General features: G+C 38.4%; 1 protein-coding gene across 6 annotated transcripts in view; it reads left to right on the forward strand.

Moving 5' to 3' along the window:
* Positions 1-2,888: 2,888 nt before the first annotated feature.
* The window catches only part of LOC130918640 (guanine nucleotide-binding protein subunit beta-4), a 44,788-nt gene continuing 23,293 nt past the window's right edge, over positions 2,889-24,383 (forward strand). For 2 of the 6 annotated variants that reach the window (XM_057840520.1, XM_057840519.1), the window contains exons 1-2: positions 2,889-3,051; positions 7,463-7,551. The gene's annotated coding sequence lies outside the window, so the exon portion shown is untranslated. Of the gene's footprint in view, positions 3,052-5,958; positions 6,136-7,462; positions 7,552-24,383 lie in introns of those variants that run through there. The other 4 variants (XM_057840522.1, XM_057840521.1, XM_057840523.1 and 1 more) reach the window with 4 other exon arrangements.

Consider the following 24,383-nt stretch of genomic DNA (forward strand, 5'->3'; position numbering starts at 1 on the left):
CAGGTCCTCGTCCACGAAAATTCGGCAGGAATCTATCTTGTGCTTGGAAAGGTGAGTTACGAAATTTTCAATTCAGAATCTTTTGTTATTGCTAACATCCACTGTCAAGTCTAATGTATTTCATGTCGTTTGTCAATGGAGTTAGGGCTTTTAATGTTTATATGGTTTAGCGATAGCACTCTCACTACATACATACGTGTATGTTGTCGGCGATTAGCCTAGCAATGATCTTAATTGTGGTTGTCAGCCCAAAACCCTCTAAATATATATTAAATGCATCTTACCAGATATAAAATGACTACTACATAATCTGTGGTAATCGTTTGGAGCCCAGTTTTCTCGTCGAATTGCAGCAGCCCATCTCGCTCTCTTCTCTCCGGGTCTCTCGGAATCCGGTAGAACTTCAAGTCTCTCCGTCTTCTCCGTCTATCTTCTCTGTTATTGCAACCGACCGCCACACACGCCTTCACCATTTTGATTATTAATGTTAACGAGCAGAAAAACACGTCGTAAATAGGAGGAATGTACGTAGCCGTAACAGGGAAACATGATGTGTTGACGGACAATTGGGCGGCACCAGTCAGGAGGAAGGAGTTGTGACGTCACATGGGTAAGGTCTATAGTCTTCGCTAAATTTGACTCGCCCGACATATGTTCTTTCAGCCCACCTTCGCCGACTGTGAGAAACGCGGGATTTTTCCAGTCTAGTCCAACAGAGACCCCTCGTGGCTATTCTTAGTAACGTTACTGGGCTCGTACATAAAAGTGACACGAAAAACACAAAATACTCTTTAAATAGTTTCTCCTACATGTGTATTTTTCCTAGATATTGTTAATATCACAATGACTCATGTCCAAGAAGAGCCGACTGCCACCGTTGAGTAGGTTTGATTCATTTTCAAGAAAGGTGAACAAAATCTGAGCTGCTGCAGGTTTTATTTTCTTACTTCTGGTCTCCAGTCATGTGAATTTGCATATTAAGCTAAATATTTATTTTCAACCTTTTCCAGATTTAACATTTAAATTTAGTATTTAGGATTATATTTAAGATTTCCATTTAGAATATGGATTTAAGAATTATATTTAAAATATACATTTAAGATTTACATTTAGAATATGGATTTAATATTTAAATCATAAATTTAAGATTTAGATTTAAAATATACATTTAATATTTAGATATAACATATAAATTTAATATTTAGATATAAAATAAATTTAGCATACATATTTATGAAATAAATTCAAAATATATTTTTATGATATAAATTTAACATTTACATTTAACATTTATATGAAATATTTAGTTCAAATTTAAACATTTAGGTCTAATATATATTATCTAAAAATAAATATTTAAGTTGCTAAACAATGTTGTAAATGTGCAAAAAAAGTGACATTTTAAACACTGTGTGGCGCTAAATATGAGAAAATGTCGTAATTTTCAGCATGTGCTGCTTTACAAACGGCGCCCCATAATGCTAGGCTAGGTGGTTCCAATGTTTCCTAACTGTAGCCGACAGCCTACAATCTACGCCTAGATATCACATGCATATAGGACTACATGCGAAATGACAGACTCGGCGGCGTTCATGAACAGCCGCCATTTTAAAGCAGTAGACTTCTCAGAAAGGCTCTGTTGTAGTAAACCTTCCTAGAGAACCTAAGTAACTTTTTATCTAAAATACTGCTAATTCGGCAAAATCTTGACTTGAATGTATCTTTAAATGATGACAGTTTTAAAACTTTGACATGTCGAAAGTAGACTGAAGGGAACTAATGCAAAAACGGGAGCAATTTTAACAACTTTAACAGTTGATTCGCATCATGAAATGACTTCCAAATACAGCAAAGGTTACTATGTTTTTTTGTTTTTTTGGGGGGGAGGGGAATGAAAAAAAAACATGAATGGTAACGCCAGTTACTTTGCCAAGTAACTACTCTTACATTCAGGTAACTGAGTTACTAACTGAATTACTTTTTGGGAGAAGTAATTTGTCAGTGTAATTAATTACTTTTTAAAAGTTAGATTAACCGCACTGGTCATAAAGATGAAGTCTGCAGAATGAAAAGTGACGAAAGCAGATATTTTATTCCGCAATTTGTTGCCAAGCACAATTTGCCTGATCACTTCTCAGAAGTAGCAATAGAAATGTTCCCTGACTCAAAGATTGCATCGGTAAGTTCATTTTATCAATTGACCTTTATAATTTATAATTGGACACACTAACGAACTACCTTCAAGTCAAACTGAATTGCGAGCTGAAGTGCCATGAAGTGCAGCCATCAAAAAACATGATAGAAATTGCCAAAAGTGCTACATACAATTATAACAAGTCACTGTTAAATTTTAGTAATCGTGATGTAGCCAAAGATATTGATTGTTCTTTGATTGCACCAGGTTATAACATTACCAATAAATTCATATTATTTTAAAACTTTAGTTTTACAGTATTTTTGTTTCATATTGCACGCTATATACAACGTTGGAAGATTAGTCACCAATTTGTAAGGGCATACGTCACTATTTGTAAGATTGCCAACGGCCTCGGGATGACAGGTATGCTGACTGATCCATAAAAAAGTATAGACCTCCACCCTGTACAAACACAAGATTCTAATTTAATTTCGTCATTGGCTTTCCCTCTATTTAACTCCTATCTGCAACACAGTACAGTTTAACTATCTTGATTTCATGTGGAGTCAAACACCACTGCCATCAAAGCACTGTAGAAACAGCATGTCACAATTAATAACTTCATATTATAATTGATAACTTCACTCCTTTGAGAGCACACTACTGCCCCTTTAACAAAAACAGTACTCCATCTCCCATCATCAGTACCTCCCCTATGCGCGCACTCACCACTCAGCAGCCTCATACACCAGCACTGCCTTACACACCATTTACTACTTCTCCCAGCACTGCCTTACACATCATTTACTACTCCTCCACGTCGGTGAGCGGAAGGAAGGATCCAGCCCAGCAGCAGGTTCATGCCATTAAGGACCTATATGAAAACCACCCACTTCCTGTGCTCTCTTCTTAAAGTAGGTAGCATTGTTCAGAATTTCTTTTCCCTTGTTGAGTGTTGCAGTTTTGGGGTTGCAAACATTCCATCTATAGCTTCATGTAGAGCATAGAGATAATTCTTGTATAATAGAATAATATGACCATATTATTTTATAATTGTGGAACCACATAAAATGGTTATCTTTCCTTACCTGCTTCTGTACATCATTACTACCTATGGTATATCTAGAGTTATGTTTTGGACCTGTGGTCCACCGTACATCCAGAAAGTAATTGTCAGATTGTGGTCACGAATGATCATCTGGTACAATTGTTATGCAGTTATGGCAAGTTTTTTTTTTTTTTTTTAAGAAGAGGGTAACATGTATTACATCTTACCCATTGTTTCCTTTGTAACTAATATGTATGATTCACTTCTCTGGAAACGTAAGAGCATGTTGATTCATGTTTCATGTTTGCTGGAACTCCAATAGCAGAAGTGTTGGAAATTCCCCACAACACTTCTTACTTCACTGTGCATTTATTTGAAACAATTCTTCTGGGCTTCATATTTGACATGAATGATTTATTAAAAACCGAAGTCTTTTTGCATATTCCATTAGTCCATTTCACACTGATCAAAACATATTATTTGTACTATTGGTTGGGTGACTTAAAAATATTTCTCTCCTATTTGTCAAACATCTATACATTTTCGTCAGTCCTTGTTATCATTAGTGTAGCAGGAACCTGATGCCTATTCCAGCTGACTTTGAGCAAATTGTGATATACCTTGGACTGCTCACCAGCCAATTGTAATGCTCCGTTGCATATTTCATTAGTCCATTTCACACTGATCAAAACATATTATTTGTACTATTGGTTGGGTGACTTAAAAATATTTCTCTCCTATTTGTCAAACATCTATACATTTTCGTCAGTCCTTGTTATCATTAGTGTAGCAGGAACCTGATGCCTATTCCAGCTGACTTTGAGCAAATTGTGATATACCTTGGACTGCTCACCAGCCAATTGTAATGCTCCTTTAGACAAACCACTGTTTAGATTGACATCCGCATCCATATCTTTGAATCATGCATTTTCTTGCAGTATAGTAATTTGAGGTGCAACAGCATTTGGCCTTCTGCAAACAGCTACACTTACTCCATAACCGGCATCCAGCTTGCCAATCTTGTAATTCTAGCTCATCACGAGAGTCATTATCACTAAAATGATGAGGGTACTTCACCAAACCTTTGGTCAGACTGTGTCTCATGTCCCAACAATAGAAGTGACATTAGACAAGAAGCTGTCTAGGGGGCAGCATACAGTAAACTGCAGTCTACTGATATTACTTCCCAAATTCTGAACAGATGGCATTGTGGACTCAGCATTAAAGTTTTTTTTGAATTTTTTTCCCCCCAACAAATTGTGGTTAGCTGTATGAAGTTGTAACAAGTAACAAGAGTGTTGTTTTCATCATTCTATAACTTGATTCATGAAAAGCATACCGTATTGGCACCTGGGAAGTGGATTAAAGTGTAAAAATTCAGACTTGTGGTGCTATGTATTCTTCAGTACTCCATGGCAACATTGGCAACATTAAATATTAACTGAAGATGAAAAGGACCAAAAATAAAAACGTTCCAATGCAATGAGGTGATCCCTAACATTTAGATTTAGCAAAACTCCCCGATTTCTGAAAATGTATACATCACATTAACTCCAGGATTCACAAGTATTTGTATTTTCTAGCACCTCGAAGAATTCCTTGTTCTAGGATATGTATGCCATATGACTGCTTCAATGAGGTTAATTCTGTTGGCCAGCCAACAAGTGAATGCTTTAAGCTGTCAACCTTGATTTACCCCAGAAAAAAGCTCTTGAGTTGAGTAGAACGCGCATATTTTAATTCACTTCACACTCTTCAAGACAGTCCTTTTTTCTCCCTTTATAATACATTATGCATTGAAGCTGTGGCTGCTCTCCCTGGTATTTCTCCTACCTTCTTGACGTCAGCAGCCATTTGTGAGGGTTGCCCTGGCAACGGCCAGCCTCCCCGGGCGATGTCTGGTGGATAAGACGGTCCTGATAAAGCCTTTTAAGGTCCTGCTGTTGCTACACCTTTTAATTGACTTTGATACAGTAAAAAATACTACATGGTGTTCATGAGGGCCAGGTGTGTGGGTCAAAATGAAATCTAAAGTTAAAAAAAAAAAAAGAAAAGCTCATTCAAAATTATGTCCATCACTTCAGTTTAATTATTAATGCATTTACATTATTTTTGTTTATTCACTTTTTTTATATAACAATTGAACAATACAGATATGACATGTAAACGCCTTATTCTATCACATCATTGATTGGTAGAATACATTCAAATATATTCTCCCATCTAATGCCAAATTAATTTGCACAACACAAACCACCATCAATAATACAATGGGAGGAAGCATGTCTTATAATCCACACTTTTGCCATTTTTTTTCTTAATGAAAAGGTGTCCTAATGTCACCTCATGCTATTTCATCCAGAGCCATAAAATGGCCACAAATTCAAATCGTTTGACAGTTAGTCTGCTTGATTTTGCATAAATACAAACATTCTATAATACATTATGCACTGCATGTGACAATACAACAGAGCTACTGTACAACACAAAATATCCAGGCTCCTTGATACGATTCATAGCCCAACCAGGATGTGTAAAAAAAAAAAAAAAAAAAAAATGTTGTAATTCATTATCCGTTGCATGTGACAATACAACAGTGTTACTGTACAACATAACATGTCCAGGGTCCTTGATACTATTTATAGCCCAACCAACATGTGTCTTTCCTTTGTCTTTTTTTCAAACATAGAGCGCTTGATGGTCTATTTATAGTATGTAGTACAGTATAGGATCCATCTGCCCCCCTCCCTTTTTGGTTGCCAAGCAATGGACCTGGGTGGCGTGTTTGGCCAAAGATGTGCCTTTGGACACTAAATCTGAATCTGTGCAAGCTAATGCATTCAGCAGCTTTTTACCAGAGATCAAGAAAATAATTAGATAAATAAAAAGCAGAAAAGTGAATCTCTTAGGTATTCTATTCCTTGGACCATTTTTGGGGTGAAAAATATAGGTAAGTTCCTTCTACTGCACGAATTGAATTTACTTGCAACCTGCAATTGCCTCATAGATATCATTCTTGTGTTAAGCAACTTCTGGCCTTATCTGAAAGAAATGATGGCACTATAGCCTCCAAGGTTTCTGCCTAGTCTTGCTTGGTTACATCATTGTCTTTGGTGGACTTGCAAGCTCAGCATTAATAATCAATCATATTCAGCGACAACATTTTTAGGTGTTTCTCGTTTGTTTTGCGCTGCTGGTAATCCTAAATTATCTTTAATGATAGTAGAATAAAAATCAACTTGACTATGGTATCGCACTAATCCTTATTATGTGTTTGGAAGCAAATCAGTTTGATACGCCTAAACTACTGCTGAGTGGGAATTCATTTAAACTTAATCTGACCCCATGCCACTTCGGAAGGAAACCAAGCACTGGAGAACTTTCATCTACCCTCGATTGATTATTGCTCGTGCAGAGTTATGGAAAAGTCCATCCCACTGCTTCCTTTCATTGGCCACATTAAAAATGTATCCTAACCTAATGGAAAGGGATCCCTTTCAATGAACCTTGATGTGCTATCGTGAAAATTGGCACAGCTGTCTGTCTCTCCCATCACAGTCCAGACCTTATGCACAAATTTTGAATCGGAATATTTTTGGTTGATAAGTTCTAAATATATTTAAGTATACTTGTTTTGGTCAGTCCATCTCTAAAAGTTACACAATGCTGCACCAGAACTGTATCGTGTATATTAATAGGCCTTTTTTTGTGTTTGAGAGAAAGTCTTATTGTATAAATTAGATAATTACAAAGTAAATCTTAGTTGTTCAATTTTACTGAACTTTTGACGAGTCTGATTTGAGCAGGCTGTCGGCAACTAAACAAATCCGTGTTTATACTTGCCTGAATGTGGTAACCAGTTTTGTACATTTACTACTATTTGCTTCCTGTACCCTGCTCGCTTCCTTTTTCACTAGGGCAGCTATCGGACTGTACCATTCCGTACGGGTTACGCTTTGATTTCAAGAGCTATTTCCCTGCGTTTGACGAAGTGACATTATTGACATTTTATTGGAGTAAGGGGGTCAATCACAACTGAACCGGTGAAAATTGAGCTCCATTATGTGTTATTTCAGTTCGAGGAAATCCCGAGTCACAATTCAACACAAGGCATCCCCTTCAGTGTGGGCTGTTGCCATGTTCCCTCTTTCATGGGTGTGGTGATTAGCTTGCTTGGAGAAAATTTTGACAAATCTAACCACAGTGGCGCCAGCTCCGCTACCCGTCAACAAATTCAGTCAACACTACCTCCTTTTCTTTTTTCCCCCCCATCACAGCTGGAAATATGGTCTCCGTGTAAAACCGCATCGGCGTGACACGGACTTTTAAGACGTGCAAGAGTGAGGGGGGCAAGGCTGTTTTTCAGGTAAGGACGTGCTGTCTCGTCCCACAACGCCGTTCTTGTGTCTTTTGCTAGTTTCCTTCTTAGTCACGCACTTTCATCTCGTCATAAAGCAAAACGATTGACTTTTGAACCAAACCAATAATCACCGAGGAGCTGCTGACATAATGTCCCCACGATACTTCCAATGTGCATTTTGTTTCTTTCACAATTGGCAATAGACAGGCGGTCAAATTTCAGCCTGTCTGATGACACTTCAGTTATACTCCATAGTTGACTTTTTATACATTTTGTCCAAGTGACACATTACGCTTTTCCTTTCTGTTCAAGTGAAACACCCTACGACGCATTTACTTATACACATTGGTACAATCACAGTCGAGGCGGCCTCAATCCTTTAGAGCGGTCCCTGGTAGAGTTGTGCTATTTTTGTTGTTGTTTTAAAGTAATTATTTTCTTCAATACGTTGCTTTGATCATCTATTGGCAAATTTATATAGATACGTCAGTATATCATCCTCCGTTGGATGCAATTCATGACTTCTTGGATCAGGAACTTCTAAGGCTCTAGTAGTTACAGTATGGAGAGATAACAGAACAATCCTGCTACACTTGTAGTGTTTTATCTAGTGCAGTGATCCACGACAGGTGGGTCGTGGACAACCCGATTGATTTGTGCTGAGAACACTCTCTTAATTCAAAAGAAATGTAGCTCAAATCATATTTTCCCAATACAATAAGTTGTAAATATGTTCGTCCAAACCCCACATACACTGCCATTGACGGCGATAGACGTCCAGTCCATTAGGACTATCCCAGTTAAAATGGATTGATTATATGTCTATCGCTGTCAATGGCACTAAAAATGATACTGATTGAAGAAGAAGAGTTTCGCAACTGACGTGGTAAACTGCTATAAGTGTAATGTTTAGAGGTGGGAATCTTTGGGCACCTAACGATTCGATTACGATCAGAGGCAAGGATTCGATTATAAATCGATTATTGATCGCTGATTACCTCCCCAAGCTATTAGCTGCTTTAATGTTTTGTAAATTAGTTTCAAAAATTGTACAAAAAGCCTCTCAGGCTTAAATAAACAACTATTTCAGTATCAAGTTAACCCTTTAACACCAAACGTGTCGGCAGCGACGCGTTTACACATGTTGTCTTTGAAGCTTCGTCACGCTGTAATTACGTCACCCACGCGCCGCTGGTTGGTCTCATTTGAAAGTGATGTCCACACCAGTTTTTATTTGAAGTCACTCGACCAAGAAAAACGGGAGATAATGTCATTTGAGTTTTATAGTTTTATTGCACTCATAAATATGCATTAAAACACTGCATGTACCATGTATCTATCTCCATATTTCCATCATTTCTTGTCCTTTTTCAAAACCGAAAGCAGCACAAAAGACTATATATCCCAAGATCCGTTGTGATGTCAAGAAGGACGAACCGAATGTGAACATTTTTAATAAATTGCCGAGCTCGGCGCCAACTAAGGAAAAGGAGGAATGAACAACGGTTGGATTGCGCGAGCGACTCTGAAACGTGCAGAATGACTCGAAAACTAATTTTAGCGCAAGCTAATGCATTTTTTCATCAACTCAAGGAATAGGATGAGCTGTATTTGTCCTTTTCTTCCTCTGATTAGTCGGCGTCTCGGCGAGTAGAAGTGACAGCAGCGTTCAAACGGCAGAAGAGTAGGCTGTGTGACGTTGTATGTGACGCAGCTCAGTGACCTGTTCAAAAACAAACTTTATTGAGTGCGCAAAAAAAAAAACTATCGGGTCGCATGCCTGAAAAAAATTGCATTGAACCGAACTACTTGTCAATATTTTTGAAAATACTTTATTTCAATGTTATATATTTTTTTTCTTCACTATGAATCTTTTGAATTTTTATATAGATGTGTGTTCGAGAAGCTTGATTGCATGTACGTATACTTTAGATAAGGTGATGGGTATAATACCTAACTTCACAAAGAGATATCCTCCAAACCCTTTTTGTGTTAGATGATATATATATATTTTTTTCTCACTATTTTGCACTGTATATAACCTGTATTGACCATAGTATGTGTAAAGGCCAAAAACGCCTATGACCATACCAGCTGTTTGTGTTGAATAGTCAAACATAAAACTATTCAATCTTATTTTTTTCTATTGAATGTTTATCCTAACAAGTTGAATAAATATATATATAATATATCAAGCTTCAAAACGGTTGGTCGAGCATGTTTGGTTGTCAATGGAACACCAACATTACAAATTTTGAAAAAATATTTTGGAGTTTTTTTTTGTCTTTTTGAGTCCAAAATGTGGATTATAATTGGTCAGTGAAGAAAACAACAGTTTGGACATGACGTTCAAGGTGTCCTGAAAAAAGGGACCCAACTTGGCTATTGTGAACATTTTTTTCTTTGAAATATAAAGGCAACATCAAATGAATGCAAATTTGGCCAAAATAGGCTTAGGTGTTAAAGGGTTAACAGTTCAAAACGGTAAATAAAATACTGAAGTCTCCATTCTGTATCAGCAGCTTTAAACTACATTCAATTCATGCTGTGAATCAACTGTTAAAGTTGTTAAAATTGATCCCATTATTTCATAATTTCCCTTCTGTCTACTTTCAAGATATGAAAGTTTTAAAACTGTTTCATCATTTAAAGATAGATTCAAGTCAAGATTTTGCTGATTTAGGAGTATTTTAGATAAAATTTTAAGATTTTAAGATTTTAATTAGGTCCGCTTGGAAGGTTCACTACAACAGCCTTCCAGGGAAGTCTACTGTTTTAAGATGGTACATAGACTTCATAACCTATCAACATGACACGGGAAACAGGGCCGATTAGTAGTGGGCCTATTTTCAAAACTTCAAATTCAAATATGTACAAAACCAAAGCTGCTACCAACCTAAAACCAAAACACGCACCTACCTTAGCCATATACAGTGGAGCAAATAAGTATTTAGTCAACCAACAATAGTGCAAGTTCTCCTACTTGAAAAGATTAGAGAGGCCTGTAATTGTCAACATGGGTACACCTCAACCATGAGAGACAAAATGTGGGGAAAAAAAACTGAAAATCACATAGTTTTATTTTTAAAGAATTTATTTCCAAATTGGAGTGGAAAATAAGTATTTGGTCACCTACAAACAAACAAGATTTCTGGCTGTCAAAGAGGTCTAACTTCTTCTAACGAGGCTCGTTACCTGTATTAATGGCACCTGTTTTAACTCATTATCGGTATAAAAGACACCTGTCCACAATCTCAGTCAGTCACACTCCAAACTCCACTATGGCCAAGACCAAACAGCTGTCGAAGGACACCAGAGACAAAATTGTAGACCTGCATCAGGCTGGGAAGAATGAATCTGCAATAGGTAACATGCATGGTGTAGAGAAATCAACTGTGGGAGCAGTTATTAGAAAATGGAAGACATACAAGACCACTGATAATCTCCCTCGATCTGGGGCTTCATGCAAGATCTCACCCCGTGGCATCAAAATGATAACAAGAACGGTGAGCAAAAATCCCAGAACCACACGGGGGGACCTAGTGAATGACCTACAGAGAGCTGGGACCACAGTAACAAAGGCTACTATCAGTAACACAATGCGCCGCCAGGGACTCAAATCCTGCACTGCCAGATGTGTCCCCCTGCTGAAGAAAGTACACGTCCAGGCCCATCTGCGGTTCGCTAGAGAGCATTTGGATGATCCAGAAAGAGGACTGGGAGAATGTTATGGTCAGATGAAACCAAAATAGAACTTTTTGGTAGAATCACAGGTTCTTGTGTTTGGAGGAGAAAGAATACTGAATTGCATCCGAAGAACACCATAACCTCTGTGAAGCATGGGGGTGGAAACCTCATGCTTTGGGGCTGTTTTTTCTGCAAAGGGACCAGAACGACTGATCTGTGTAAAGGAAAGAATGAATGGGGCCATGTATCGAGAGATTTTGAGTGAAAATCTCCTTCCATCAGCAAGGGCATTGAGGATGAGACGTGGCTGGGTCTTTCAGCATGACAATGATCCCAAACACACAGCCAAACAACAAAGGAGTGGCTTCGTAAGAAGCATTTCAAGGTCCTGCAGTGGCCTAGCCAGTCTCCAGATCTCAACCCCATAGAAAATCTGTAGAGGGAGTTGAAAGTCCGTGTTGCCCAACGACAGCCCCAAAACATCCCTACTCTAGAGGAGATCTGCATGGAGGAGTGGGCCAAAATACCAGCAACAGTGTGTGAAAAGCTTGTGAAGAGTTACAGAAAACGTTTGGCCTCCGTTATTGCCAACAAAGGGGACATAACAAAGTAATGAGATGAACTTTTGGTATTGACCAAATACTTATTTTCACCATGATTTGCAAATAAATTCTTTAAAAATCAAACAATGTGATTTTCTGTTTTTTTTTTTTTTCACATTCTTTCTCTCATGGTTGAGGTTTACCCATATTGACAATTACAGGCCTCTCTAATATTTTCAAGTGGGAGAACTTGCACAATTAGTGGTTGACTAAATACTCATTTGCCCCACTGTATAAGTCTCCATGAGCAGCGGCATCAAAAAATTCAGTCGTTCCCTGATAAAATCCTGATTCATTATTTTCTTTATAACACAACTTAAAATGGCTATAAAAGTCTCAGATTTTCACCAAAATCACCAAATGCAGAGATAATCACCTATAGTTTCAGGATCAATAGGAATATTTAACATATTTAAGTTTTTGACCAAAATAGCCAAAAGTGACCATAAGTTTTCAACAGCTAATAAATCACTCAATTTAACATCAGAAACTTAATACTTGAGGAAAACATGCAAAATCAATCATAATTAATATGTAAATAGATAATTAATAAATTCTATATATAATTACAACTTATTATAGAATAGAATACCCCTTTATTATTATTATCATACACTAAATACTGTTAGCGGATGAGGCTAGCGGCCGCCTGGCATAAACAGAGCTTTTCTGGCGAAAATTCTTGTGAATAAATGCTTAAATCCCCAAATTCTTCATAGATATGGATGTCAAACGGTCTCGATTCTTGGTTAAAAGCTAAGAAACCGTACAGTTAGCATTTATTTTACGTAAATATTGCCAACTATGAGGCTAGTCAGTTACAAAAATCAGCCGCCTCCTTGTGTAAACGAAGAAAATTACTGCGAATAAATGCTTCAATCACGCATGCATGGCACAAAAAATGTAATATTTACCTAGAATCCTCGAACAAATCACTTCTGAGACAATCCTTCCTGTTTGTATGCGGTACAGCTTTCGTAGTTAAATCCAATTGTAAGTAAATCCAACCTTAAATCCGACCTGAGTGTGTGCCGTCTTCGGCTATTACTAAATGAAGCTCGGCCCCCTCTGATAAGGCGTGGCGCAAAGAATGACGAAGTGTAAGGTCAATAGATTTTTTTAAGTCTATAGATGGCGGCTGTTTACTAAGAACCGCAAGTCTGTCATTTCGCATCTGGTTTTCTATACATGTGCCGATAACGTCGCCGAGTCTGTCATTTCGCATCTAGTTTTTTATACATGTGATATGTACCGTTGCATTATGTGGGCATAGTGTGTAGTGGCTGTCATTGTTTTTTTTATCTAGCGGCACAAATTGAGCCAGAGCCGTGAGTTGAGCATCGTCATTACCCGGGTAATGACAAGCATAATGTTTACTCAAGGTCCGTTCCTCATTGCGTCCCGAAGACCACACTGACTGTGTTTTAGTTCCGCTTTACTTGGCAAATTTCTATAATTGGAATTTGGATGTTTGTGAATCGTTCTCGAATCTTCCACGGCCGAATCATGAATAATCTAAGAATCGTAAATTTTGCACACGTCTAGTAATGTTAGTTGTTTTTATTAAGAGGGAATATAAATGATTACTGTGACCATTTTATATTGTCAGTCTCCATGTTTTGCTTCACCTTTTGTGGTGAAATATGCAACTCCACTGCAAAATTAATGCTTATAGTTAGCCTGGCTACAGTACGGTGTTGCGCAATTTGCATATTCTACTAGCATTTAGCAAGTGAACATTCCTCAGGCGAAGTTGTGGTGATCCTGAATACACAATATTTCTTGTTTTGTTGCGGGGGTTCTTGAGCCAATCCCAGCCAGCTATAGGCAGGAGGCGGGGTACACTCTGAACTGATTGCAGATATATATTTATGCTATATGTTCTCTAAATCTAGAAACGTAGGTTGCGACTTTTGCAATGAAAGGAAAATGCAGATCCGTATCTTATAACAGTTGCTCAACCAAAGCTGTTGTACATGTTTTTCCCAAACATTTCTTATTAAAGTCCCAAATTGCAAATGTGCTTCTTTTTTGGAACTAAGATCTTTAAAGTGGGCATTACATTAACACAGAAAACATCAATTTATGACAGCATTTATCCAGAAACCATTTGTCAATAATTGTTGGTTATGTTTGACAATTAGTAAACAAAGCTTACAACATACATCGTAATTTGACTTTATGACTCAAATTCATTAAGAACTAATTTTCCTTTTCACTGTAAATCATGGAAACCCTGACCACTGGCTATGATTAAAATATGACCAATATTACATTTTTGCATGACAGTGTTTTTATTTAAGATTTTTCAATTCCTGTAATTTTCTCAATTTTTTTCCCCCCATCACTATTAAAATAAACCTTCCGTATAATCAGCCATGGTTCTTTTATTCCTGAGTATGAGTATTTTCAAAATCAGCAGGTGATCATTTACTTCCTTTCCTCACTGTACAGCAACTACAAACGCAAACGACTTGCAAATGGATGAAGTTATGCACTTTAAGCCTTAACAAGCATCTGGGAAGTAATGGGGTTTTAAAAATTTGAATATGAGCATTTTCAGCTTTTTAACATTTTACAAGGCCTAAAGTAGGATGCCTAGTTGGACGCATTGTGGTTTTGATTTTGACATGGAGATTTTGAGCTATTCTGTAATTGTAAATATTTATCATCTGACAATGTTCATCTAGATATGCTACTTTTGTCTTCTGTACAGTGGTACCTGTACATATGAATTTAATTCGTTCTAGAACCTGGTTTGTAAATAGAAATGGTCGTCTGTCGAGTAGGATTTTTCCATAGGAATACACTATAATTCCATTAATTTGTTCCACAGCCCGTAAACCTATGCTAAATCATTCATAAATACTAGAGATGATCCGATATTTGGATCGGATCGGATGCCGATATGGGCAAAAAAATGCGCATCGGTATCGGATCGGAACACGGAAAAATTCCGATCCAGACTTCTGATTAGAGCTGAAACGAATACTCGAGCAACTCGAGTAACTCGAGTTTAAAAACTGATCCGAGTAATTTTATTCACCTCGAGTATTCGTTTATTTTGACAGTTCTAAGCATCACGTTTTGCTCGGACTACTTTTAATGCGGGACAACGCGCTGATGTCACGTGCGTAGAGGAAGAAGCAAAAAAAAAAAACTTACTGCAGCAGACAGCCGCTACAAACGACTCCGACGTTGCAAAATACTAGCCTGCACATGCTACGTTAGTTGCAGTTAGCTCTGGTGAGTCTCATAGAGATCACATGTATGTTGAACTAGATGCACAATGACAGACTAGGCCGCGTCTGGGCAGCGTTAGCAAACAGCCGCCATCTTAAAGTAGTAGAGCGCTAAGCGCTAACAAAGAGCGCTGAGCGCTAATATATAAGATTAACGTTACTGTCACTACTAGCTCAAGTAACGTTAGCCCTGCGGAGGGCTAGGTTTCTATTAATTAAGACCACTTTCGATGTGTGGCTAACGTGTCTTACATACAGGCTTTAACATAACATAGCGTTGTGGAGTGATGAGGGTGTCAAATAAAAACTCAATAATGCTAACTATCAATTTTAGCTCAGTAGTCATTGCTGGATAAAACACCAAGTAGCACTAGTCCCTAATGTGCTCCAATACAGCCTGTATCATACATTTATTTTGAACACTGCAAAAATTCAAAATCCTATCAGGACTTACAGTTTAGACTAACTTAAAACTTTACTAGAACTTAAAAATGGCTTGACACAAATAAAAATTCAATTGAAAAACGTGGGGAAAAATCGTAACTTTTAAGCGAAGTGTGTTATCAAGCGTAAAGGCATTTTTAGGTGTGTGTATATATATATATATATATATATATATATATAGTGAATTAGTCTTTTTTTTTAATCCTAGTTACATCTGAGATGCAATTGTTGGCCGTTTTCAACAATACACATAAAAAATAAAGACATTGATTGACTGAAAATGATAAAATGTCTTGTTTTCTCATGTATATCTATAATTTCTCTTCACCTAAAAACATATTTATTTTATCCGATTACTCGATTAATCGATAGAATTCTCAGTCGATTACTCGATTACTAAAATATTCGATAGCTGCAGCCCTACTTCTGATCCAGTTTTTTTTTTTTTTTTTAAAGTCCGGTCCGGGTTTTCCAGCACACCGATTTACATAATCCATTCCAGTTTTTGCTTCGGTTTCCCTAAAATCCGGTCCGCATTTTACGTCACACCTTCAACACACTACATTTACATTACCGTCTCACAATTTACCGAGAGACTTTATCGGTAAACATGTCAGCTGTGTGGGATCATTTCACCTTAAAGGACGACAAAGACGAAGAGGCAGAGTGCAATATATGCCACAATAAAGTCAAGCGTAGTGGTAAAGCTGTAAGAAGTTTTTAATACAACCAACCTAATCAAGCATTTCGCGAAATACCACCACAAACAATATGAGGAGTATGTTAAGAAAACCGAAGACAAAAAGAAAGGTCTTACGCAACTAACACTGGCAGAAACTTTTGCTATGCGTGACATACTGGCACTCGACAGTCCCAAAGCCCAGGGAATAACGAGTCATTGCCGAAGAATTCATTCTGGATGACGAGCCATTATCTCACGTGAGCAAAGACGCACCATCCAACACTTAGAACTACGGTACAACATGCCCAGCCGTCATTACATCCTTGAGCGATTCGGCCGTGTAAGATTCGAGAACTATTCACAAACATCCAAATTCCGATTATTGAAATATGTCAAGTAAAGCGGAACTAATACACAGCGCGGTCTTCGGGACGCAATGATAAACTGACCGCATTGCGTCCCGAAAGTAAACATAATGCTTGTCATAGACCCGGGTAATGCCAATGCTCAACTCACGGCTTTAGCTCAACTCATGCCGCTGGATAAAAAACACAAGAATACCTGACTGCTGCTGACAGCCGCTACAAACTACGTCAGCGTCGTTTTACTGGAGATAATAGATATCATATATATTTAGAACTAGATGCTACACGATAGACTCGACTGCGTTAGCAACATTGAAGTATTGAAAACCAGATGCGTTAGTAAACAGCCGCCATCTTAAAGCAGAAGACTTCCCTAGTAGGCTGTTGTGAACCTTCCAAGCAAACCTAATTAACTTTTTATCTAAAATACTCATAAACCGACAAAATCTTGACTTGAATCTATCTTCAAAAAAGTTTTAAAACTTTCACATGTCGAAAGTAGACAGAAGGGAAATTATGGAATAACGGGAGCAATTTTAACAACTTTAACAGTTGATTCGCAAAATTAAATGAATTGAATGTAGTTTAAAGCTGCTGATACAGAAAGGGGACTTGATTATTTTATTTAGTGTTTTAAAATGTTAACTTGATACTGAAATAGTCGTTTATTTAAACCTGAGAGGCTTTTTATACAATTTTTGTAACTAATGCACGAAACATTAAAAGCATCTAATGGCTTGGGGGATTTGTGGGATTTTCCACTGAGGTTGTTGGTGTGTTTTGCTTTTTTAAGACAGTTTACAATATTATTTGCACGTTTTACTGACTGACTGTGCCATTTCTGTTTGTTATTTATAATGTTTTGTGTTTGTCACTGAATAAACAGGTCAGTTTCTTGTTACCAACCGTTGTGTGTTATTCAAACTGACCTAATTCAGCTGGCTAGTTGTTATCTAGGGTACTAAAACCTTTTTCAACATGACTCTGACAACTAAGTAAGGGGCCTAAATAACTTTAAACTTTAACACATGCTCAGATAGGTCGGTATCGGCCAGTATTGTTATCGGATCGGAAGTGCAAAACAATATCGGTATCGGATCGGAAGTGCAAAAACCTGATCGGGACATCCCTAATAAATACTGCAGATAACATTACAAATGGCAATTAAACATAGAATAAATAAATTATAAATAATATCGGAAAAATAATAATAAATCCGAAATAAAGCGTTTTTATTGTCACGTTGTAGTTGTATTTACAAAATTCACTCGCGGGACTATAATTACATTTATGATGTTCCTGGGGAGAACCAAAATGGACTTCGTAAACAATAACATTACAAAGGACTGAGCTGATGGTATGGATGTTGTTAGAAAACACTTTTAATGCCAACAGTAGTTTCAAATGTGATTGTTGTGGTTCACTCGACATTTGTCAAAGCAGTAATTATATCTATAGACTTGCACTTCTAGATGTGAAAGACTTTGAAAGTTTATAAGGTGTGTCGAATTGTGACTATAAAATACCCTGACATCTTCTGTCTTCTATACCGCTTATCCTGTTCAAGGTTGCGATGAATGGAGCCTATACGAGCTTTTTGAGGCGAAAGGCAGATTACACCCGCTCACCAGTCATTCGCAGGGCGCATGAGAGAGAGAGGAGACAACCATTCACTTTCACATTCACATTGTTACTGAGGGGGAACTGAACCTGTATTGCTAGAACTGAAGTCAAGCAATTGCCCTTTATCATATTAATGCCTTGGATCAAATACTGTATGTGATTTATAATTATTGTGTACATTGTTTAATTTTCTGTTTAGGCTGATGAAACCAGACCAAAACGAGTTATATCATTTGACATTTTCCAGGCTTATCTGTTGACTTCGCGCACAACTAAAGTAGAGGAGCAGCTAATGGTTTACGACAGGGATCACCAACCACCGGGCCGGGAACGGTACCGGTCTGTGGCGCATTTGCTGCAGGGCCGCTGAGAAGTAATAAATAATTTGTTCATGAACGCAGTCTGGCCTGTGCATTTTGACTAATCCAAGTAAAGATTTGTGTACATCTCCCTCTCGAGGTTGGCCGCCAGGTGTTTGCACACCTAGCAGCCCAGCATCAGTCAATGTAAACAGTAACGTTTAGCTGCTGTTGGCTGTGTGCTGAGATGTCTTTTGACAGCTTACTTATGGGGGAAAGACCACCTGCTGAGCCAGAGGAGGAACCTACAACCAAGTCCATTCTGTATAATATGTGGCTAAAAGCTAGCAAATGAGGCAACAAAAGTGAATGCGCTGAGAGCATCGTTGCTCGTGGCATACCGTATAGCTTAAGCCAAGAAACCTTTCACGATTGGAATAGAACTCATTATGCCCGCGTGGCTGAGACCAAGGATATTTGAAGTCAAGTTTTAGGAGAGGCCATTGTTAAAAAAAGGTTGATTTAGCATGTGGTGAGTTATATTTTCCCTGCCTTTTAATTTTTGTTTTTAGCCCCGTCGTGTTATTTTATATTTACTGTAAATTTCTGCCACACATTGCCGGTCCGTGAATAAAAAGGGCTACATCACACCGGTCCATGGTGCAGTTTGGGACCACTGATTTACGAGAAGTGGTAACCTTCCTTACTGGAAAATGTCCTTACCTAAAGAAAAACAGCATTTTTACCATTCTCTAGATGTTTGAATGACTCAAGGATAGCACGATATTGGATAAAGATGCGATAAGGCTGATGAATATCACGAACTTGAATCAGTGCAATTTTAAACATGCAACATTGCAAATATTGCAATAAATACATTAATGTGACAGAATAAAGAGGCTCTATGAGGGAGTAAACTATTGTGTGGCCTAAAAATTTAAACTAATAATAAAGGCAATAGTCTTCATCAGATATTTTAATCATGCACATGTGTAATTAGCAACCATGTAATTGGTCCATCCAAAAGGAGAACAACATCTGTGGGGTTCCTAATTTTTAAGATGGCTGCTCGATTGTTGAATGGTATGAAGCTGGATTTACACTTGCGCAGCTCTCAACGCGTTGACGTCACTGCACCAATGCCGCACGCAGTTTGCCTTCACACTCGAGTGCAACCCCACTTGTTTTGAAAATGTGCTGTTTCACTCTTAAGTTGAAAGGGTTGCTACGGCTGCTATTGGCTAACACACCACAGTATAAAGCTTCTCTGCATTCACGGCCAATTCTAGTTTCCGTCTTTCTATTAAATTTGACCCGGAATCCCGATGTCAGATATGGGGAGACAGAGGTTACATAAAATGTAAAACTGGGATTTTTCGCCTAGTGTAACTGCAACTGATCAGGCGGCACAGTGGCCGAGTGGTTAGCATGTCCGCCTCACAGTTCTGAGATCAAGGGTTCAAGGGTTCCGTCTTTCCTGTGTGGTTTACATGTTCTCCCCGTGCCTGCGTGGGTTTCCTCCCATATCCCAAAAACATTCATGGTAGGCTGATTGAACACTCTAAATTGTCTGTACGTAGGTATGATTGTGTGCATGAATGGTTTTATGTCTCCTCTCCTTGTGCCCTGCGATTGGCTGGCAACCTGCCTACTGCCCCGTAGTTAGCTGGGATAGGCTCCAGCACCTCCGTGACCCTCGTGAGGAAAAGCGGCATGGAAAATGAATGAATGAATGCAACTGATCAATTATTTGTGCTTTTTTAATAGTGTATAATGCTAGCATAATTTTCATAAAGATGTACTGTATGCGCTTACATATAAAGATGGCGGGCTTGCTGAGCTGAGACGGCCGAAATACAAGTACGTCGTCACACGTGACTAAACGGACCAATCTAGACAGTCAAGAAAAAGAAATGTCAAGCCAGTGCATTGGTCACTTTGATGAATCAAATTTGATGATCTTTGGTCACTGGCCAGTCACTTAATCACGCATTCAGCAACTTATTCCCCATACCACAAACCCCAAATATCATTATACACATAGCCTTCGAGGATTTTCTAAGTGTAGATTTTCATGTTCTCTGTTGATCGAGTTCTGTGTGACTCCAGTTAAATTATTTATTTGTAAAACTACATATCAAATAAGCTTACAAAGATCAGTGTGCATGTTGCAGTCACTGTGTTTATTTAAATATTAGGCTTAGTGAGTGTTTGGCCTGGTTGGACTGACACTGGCCAGATCATCAGAGAGCAGAAAGGGCCTTTACAGATCTCTCAGATGATTGTGCCAAGCAGCATTATTTTTTGTGGCTGGCAGCCACTTACTAAATAATGGCAAATGCAAATACACAGCCACACATCTGTGGACTTGTACCGAGCTGTTGGATTTGTTTGTAAGTCATGTCACAGGTTAGCCAGTGCCAAGAGCCTTTCTTCAGTGAAGTTGCGTCAGCCAGAGGAGAGTATGACGTCTTTCCTGGGCAGCTATAACAATTTCATTGCTTGGCCATACTGATGCGTCATTACAGTCAGATCCCTTTTGAGTTGAGAAAAGGTGGTCATGCATTCAAGGAACAAGTCGTGGAACTTGAAATGCAGCCTGTTTTATTGTAACAGAGCTCCGTTACTACTAACATGGATTTTAATCTATAAGCAACAAACCTTCCCCGTCTCTTGACATTTGCTTGATTTTCTATGCAGAAGGGAACGGAAAGTAGGACTGTAATTGTTGAATTATAGAAAATGGAACTGAAAATTTAATCTCAGAGGGTTGCCTCCAAGTGCACTTTCTAAGTGCTGTGTGACCCACATTCAAGCTCCACAGGGTAAAGAAAGGGGCTACATGCACATAAATAGACACTTGTTTACGTAAAAATGAGTAGTGTGACACAAGAATTAATTAAATTAAAATGACTGACCTAAACTTATATCGTGTCCTCTTCACTACGATTACTAGGACCAATTCCAGTTATACACTTTTAATGGATTCTTCTCTGGCCCATGATTCACCTCTGACGTTTCTTGGAAAGTTGTTAAGTAGTCTTTATATAATTCTGCCTCGTTATATCACTGGCCGAGGCACAAACAGTACTGTATATATTGACCGTAGATGGTCTTGATCTTGAGTTTTGTGTCAACAAATTAAATTCAATGGAGAGAGATTTCTCTTTCATGGCTATTTGTTTGCTCTTTTTGGTTTATTTGAAAAGAGTGAGGCTTGCTTTCATAAAATGTGCTCCCTTGAGTATAGAGAACAAAATCTGAAGACAAAGACCAAAAATCAGGAAGACCATGGCATTCAAAGCCTGTTGAGTTTTTGTCCGGATTTAGGTTTAGCAGGATATTTCCACCACTGTGTAATTTCACACGTCCCAATGAGATATTTTGATGAGTGACAATGAAAAAGGCCGGTGTCTGGTGTGACACAAGATATTTGTTTGCGACAATTCTTCAACACAACCGGTTTGTCACCTCTATAATCGCATTGAGGAATTCCCTTCCTCATAGTTTCTGACTGTAAAGACGTCCTCTGAAAAATTGCGGGTGCAGGATTGTCGGCTGTGTGATATGGACGTACAACTACCTTTTGTATTTTGTTGTCAATGTTACTGGTAATAAATTGTTGGTGTACTGGTATATTCATCTGACTTAAGAGCAGGAACAGTGTGGGTTCAGTTCCCATTCAGTGACATTGTGAATGGTTGCCTTGCGACTGACTGGTGACCAGCTCAGGGTGTAGTCTGCTTTTTGTCTAAGGCAGGGCTCTAGACCTTGACCAAATGGTCGCATTTTGCGACTAAAATTAGATCCAGTACGAGTATTTTCTTTTCATCTACTCGCACATGCGCAATCAGTAATTTTTTTTTTTTTTTTTTCTGACAAGCTCCTTTACAGTTAAATCCACTAGTTCGCGGTAATGTAATAAGCTGGTTTGCCAAAAACGAATACAGCGGAAGAAGGTGGAGGTGGGCGATGTGTGGAGCGGGTTATAATTGGGTAGCGGGAAAACTTGACAGCGCTTGCGAACAATGGCGAAAAGGACATTAAGTGACTACTTTATTTCCAACAAACCCGCCAGCACTGTTTCAAAAGAGGCCAACGGCAGGAATAAGTCCAATTCAATGGCTTGACACACGGGAGGCGATGGTGAAATGCTAAAAGTCATCGCCGTTGAGCTGAAAGCCAACACACTGGGTACGATGCGACTGTAGCAGCATGTGACAGCAAAACACACCGCCCTCTGCCTATGTGTCATCGCTCATCTCTGATGAGCTATGAATTTGGAGGGCATTTTAAAAATGTCCGGTCTTTTCTGAGCACCAACAGCTTTCCATACTGCTGCTTTCTTATAATGTCCCGGAAATCATGTTGAGAGGTATCATAAAGTGCTGGTTGCACAATGCTAAAATGATATGCCCCTCCAAGTTGACAAAATGTAGCGTGTGGATGTCAATTTCTGCGTTGGCCAGTTAGGCCTGTCGCAATAATAAATTTTAGTGGGCGATAAATTATCTCATAAATTATTGCGATATGCGATATTATTGCGCCCTCCCCCCCCAATTTTTTTTTTTTTAGCGTTTATTTATTTATTGTCATCATCATCGGTATCATTGACAGTTGCAAGATGTGATATGAGCAACCCGAAAAAAAACGAAGACAAGGGCTGACAAGAGAAGCATATGCTTATCAAGTCCCGTCCCCTTTTAACCGATTTACAATAACACAGTGAGAATACAGTATATATTAATAGATCAAGTACACCCATTTAAACACAATAAATGTTTACTTTTAAATTAATACCTTTTAAGAAATCACAACTAAAAACAATACACCATGCCTCTTTCAAGTAAAAGACAACAATATTAATACCGCACAGAAACACATAATAAATGTCTTTTTTTAAGAAAAAATAAAATTGCACTTAATAACTTAAGCATTTAGGCACATAGGTATAAAGTTGCACTAACAGTAATTGCACTTCAACAACAACAGAGAAAAATAGACTAATTAAGAAGCAGTAACAAAAATTTGGCCCCCAAAGGTATCAAATATCATTTAACAGTGGTAAAACGGTCTCATTTCTTCAGCAATGTAGTGGACTTCACTTTCCGTGAGGGAACGCTATTTTGCGCGGTGTCGTCTGTATTTCTCACATCAAGCGAATACCTCTAATTGTCAATTAACATGACGAGGAGGCTCCGCTTGTTGCGATGCAGTTTTCTTACTAAGCAGTGAAAACTGGAGAGGATGATAGTGTTTCAAATGAGCATGTAGATTTATTCTGTTGGCCATCTTTGTTGAAACAACCTCCAGAAACATTTTGCAGACTGGTTCGTCCTCTTCCTCATTCCGCTCGCTCATTGCTGTGTGCCAACAGTGCACTCGGCCCTGCCTCCAGCGATTAAATGACGGTCTCTCAAACTCAAATGTATAAAACTAACATACCCAGAAGTCAATAAAACAGAGCGGCACAAGGAAGCTGAAGCTTTAAACAGCGCTGTCAAGCACGTCTGCCGCACATCTGCCACAAGCGCGTGCGTCACGCGCGCACACACGTGCACGCACGTGCACGCGAGGCGATAAATCGCAGCAGGAAAATTACCATCTTCATTTTTAAATACCGCGCGATAAATGGAATTATTGCATATTGCGACAGGCTTATGGCCAGTATCCTCGCAGGTGATTGGTCAAGCAATAAATCCGTTCAGGGTTTCTCCTAGGAATTTTTGAAGCTGTGGTGGTGGGCTGCATCGGAGTCGGATATCCCCGCCATGTAGTGCCACAGCGTAAATGCATCATATCATGACAAGTGAGTTTTTTTTTTTTTTTTTTTTTAACATTTATTTTTTTGTCCAAGAAGAGCCAAAAGAAAGATCTATTTGAAATATTTGCTA

The sequence above is a fragment of the Corythoichthys intestinalis genome, chromosome 7, assembly GCF_030265065.1.
Source record: "Corythoichthys intestinalis isolate RoL2023-P3 chromosome 7, ASM3026506v1, whole genome shotgun sequence".
NCBI classification, from domain to species: domain Eukaryota; kingdom Metazoa; phylum Chordata; class Actinopteri; order Syngnathiformes; family Syngnathidae; genus Corythoichthys; species Corythoichthys intestinalis.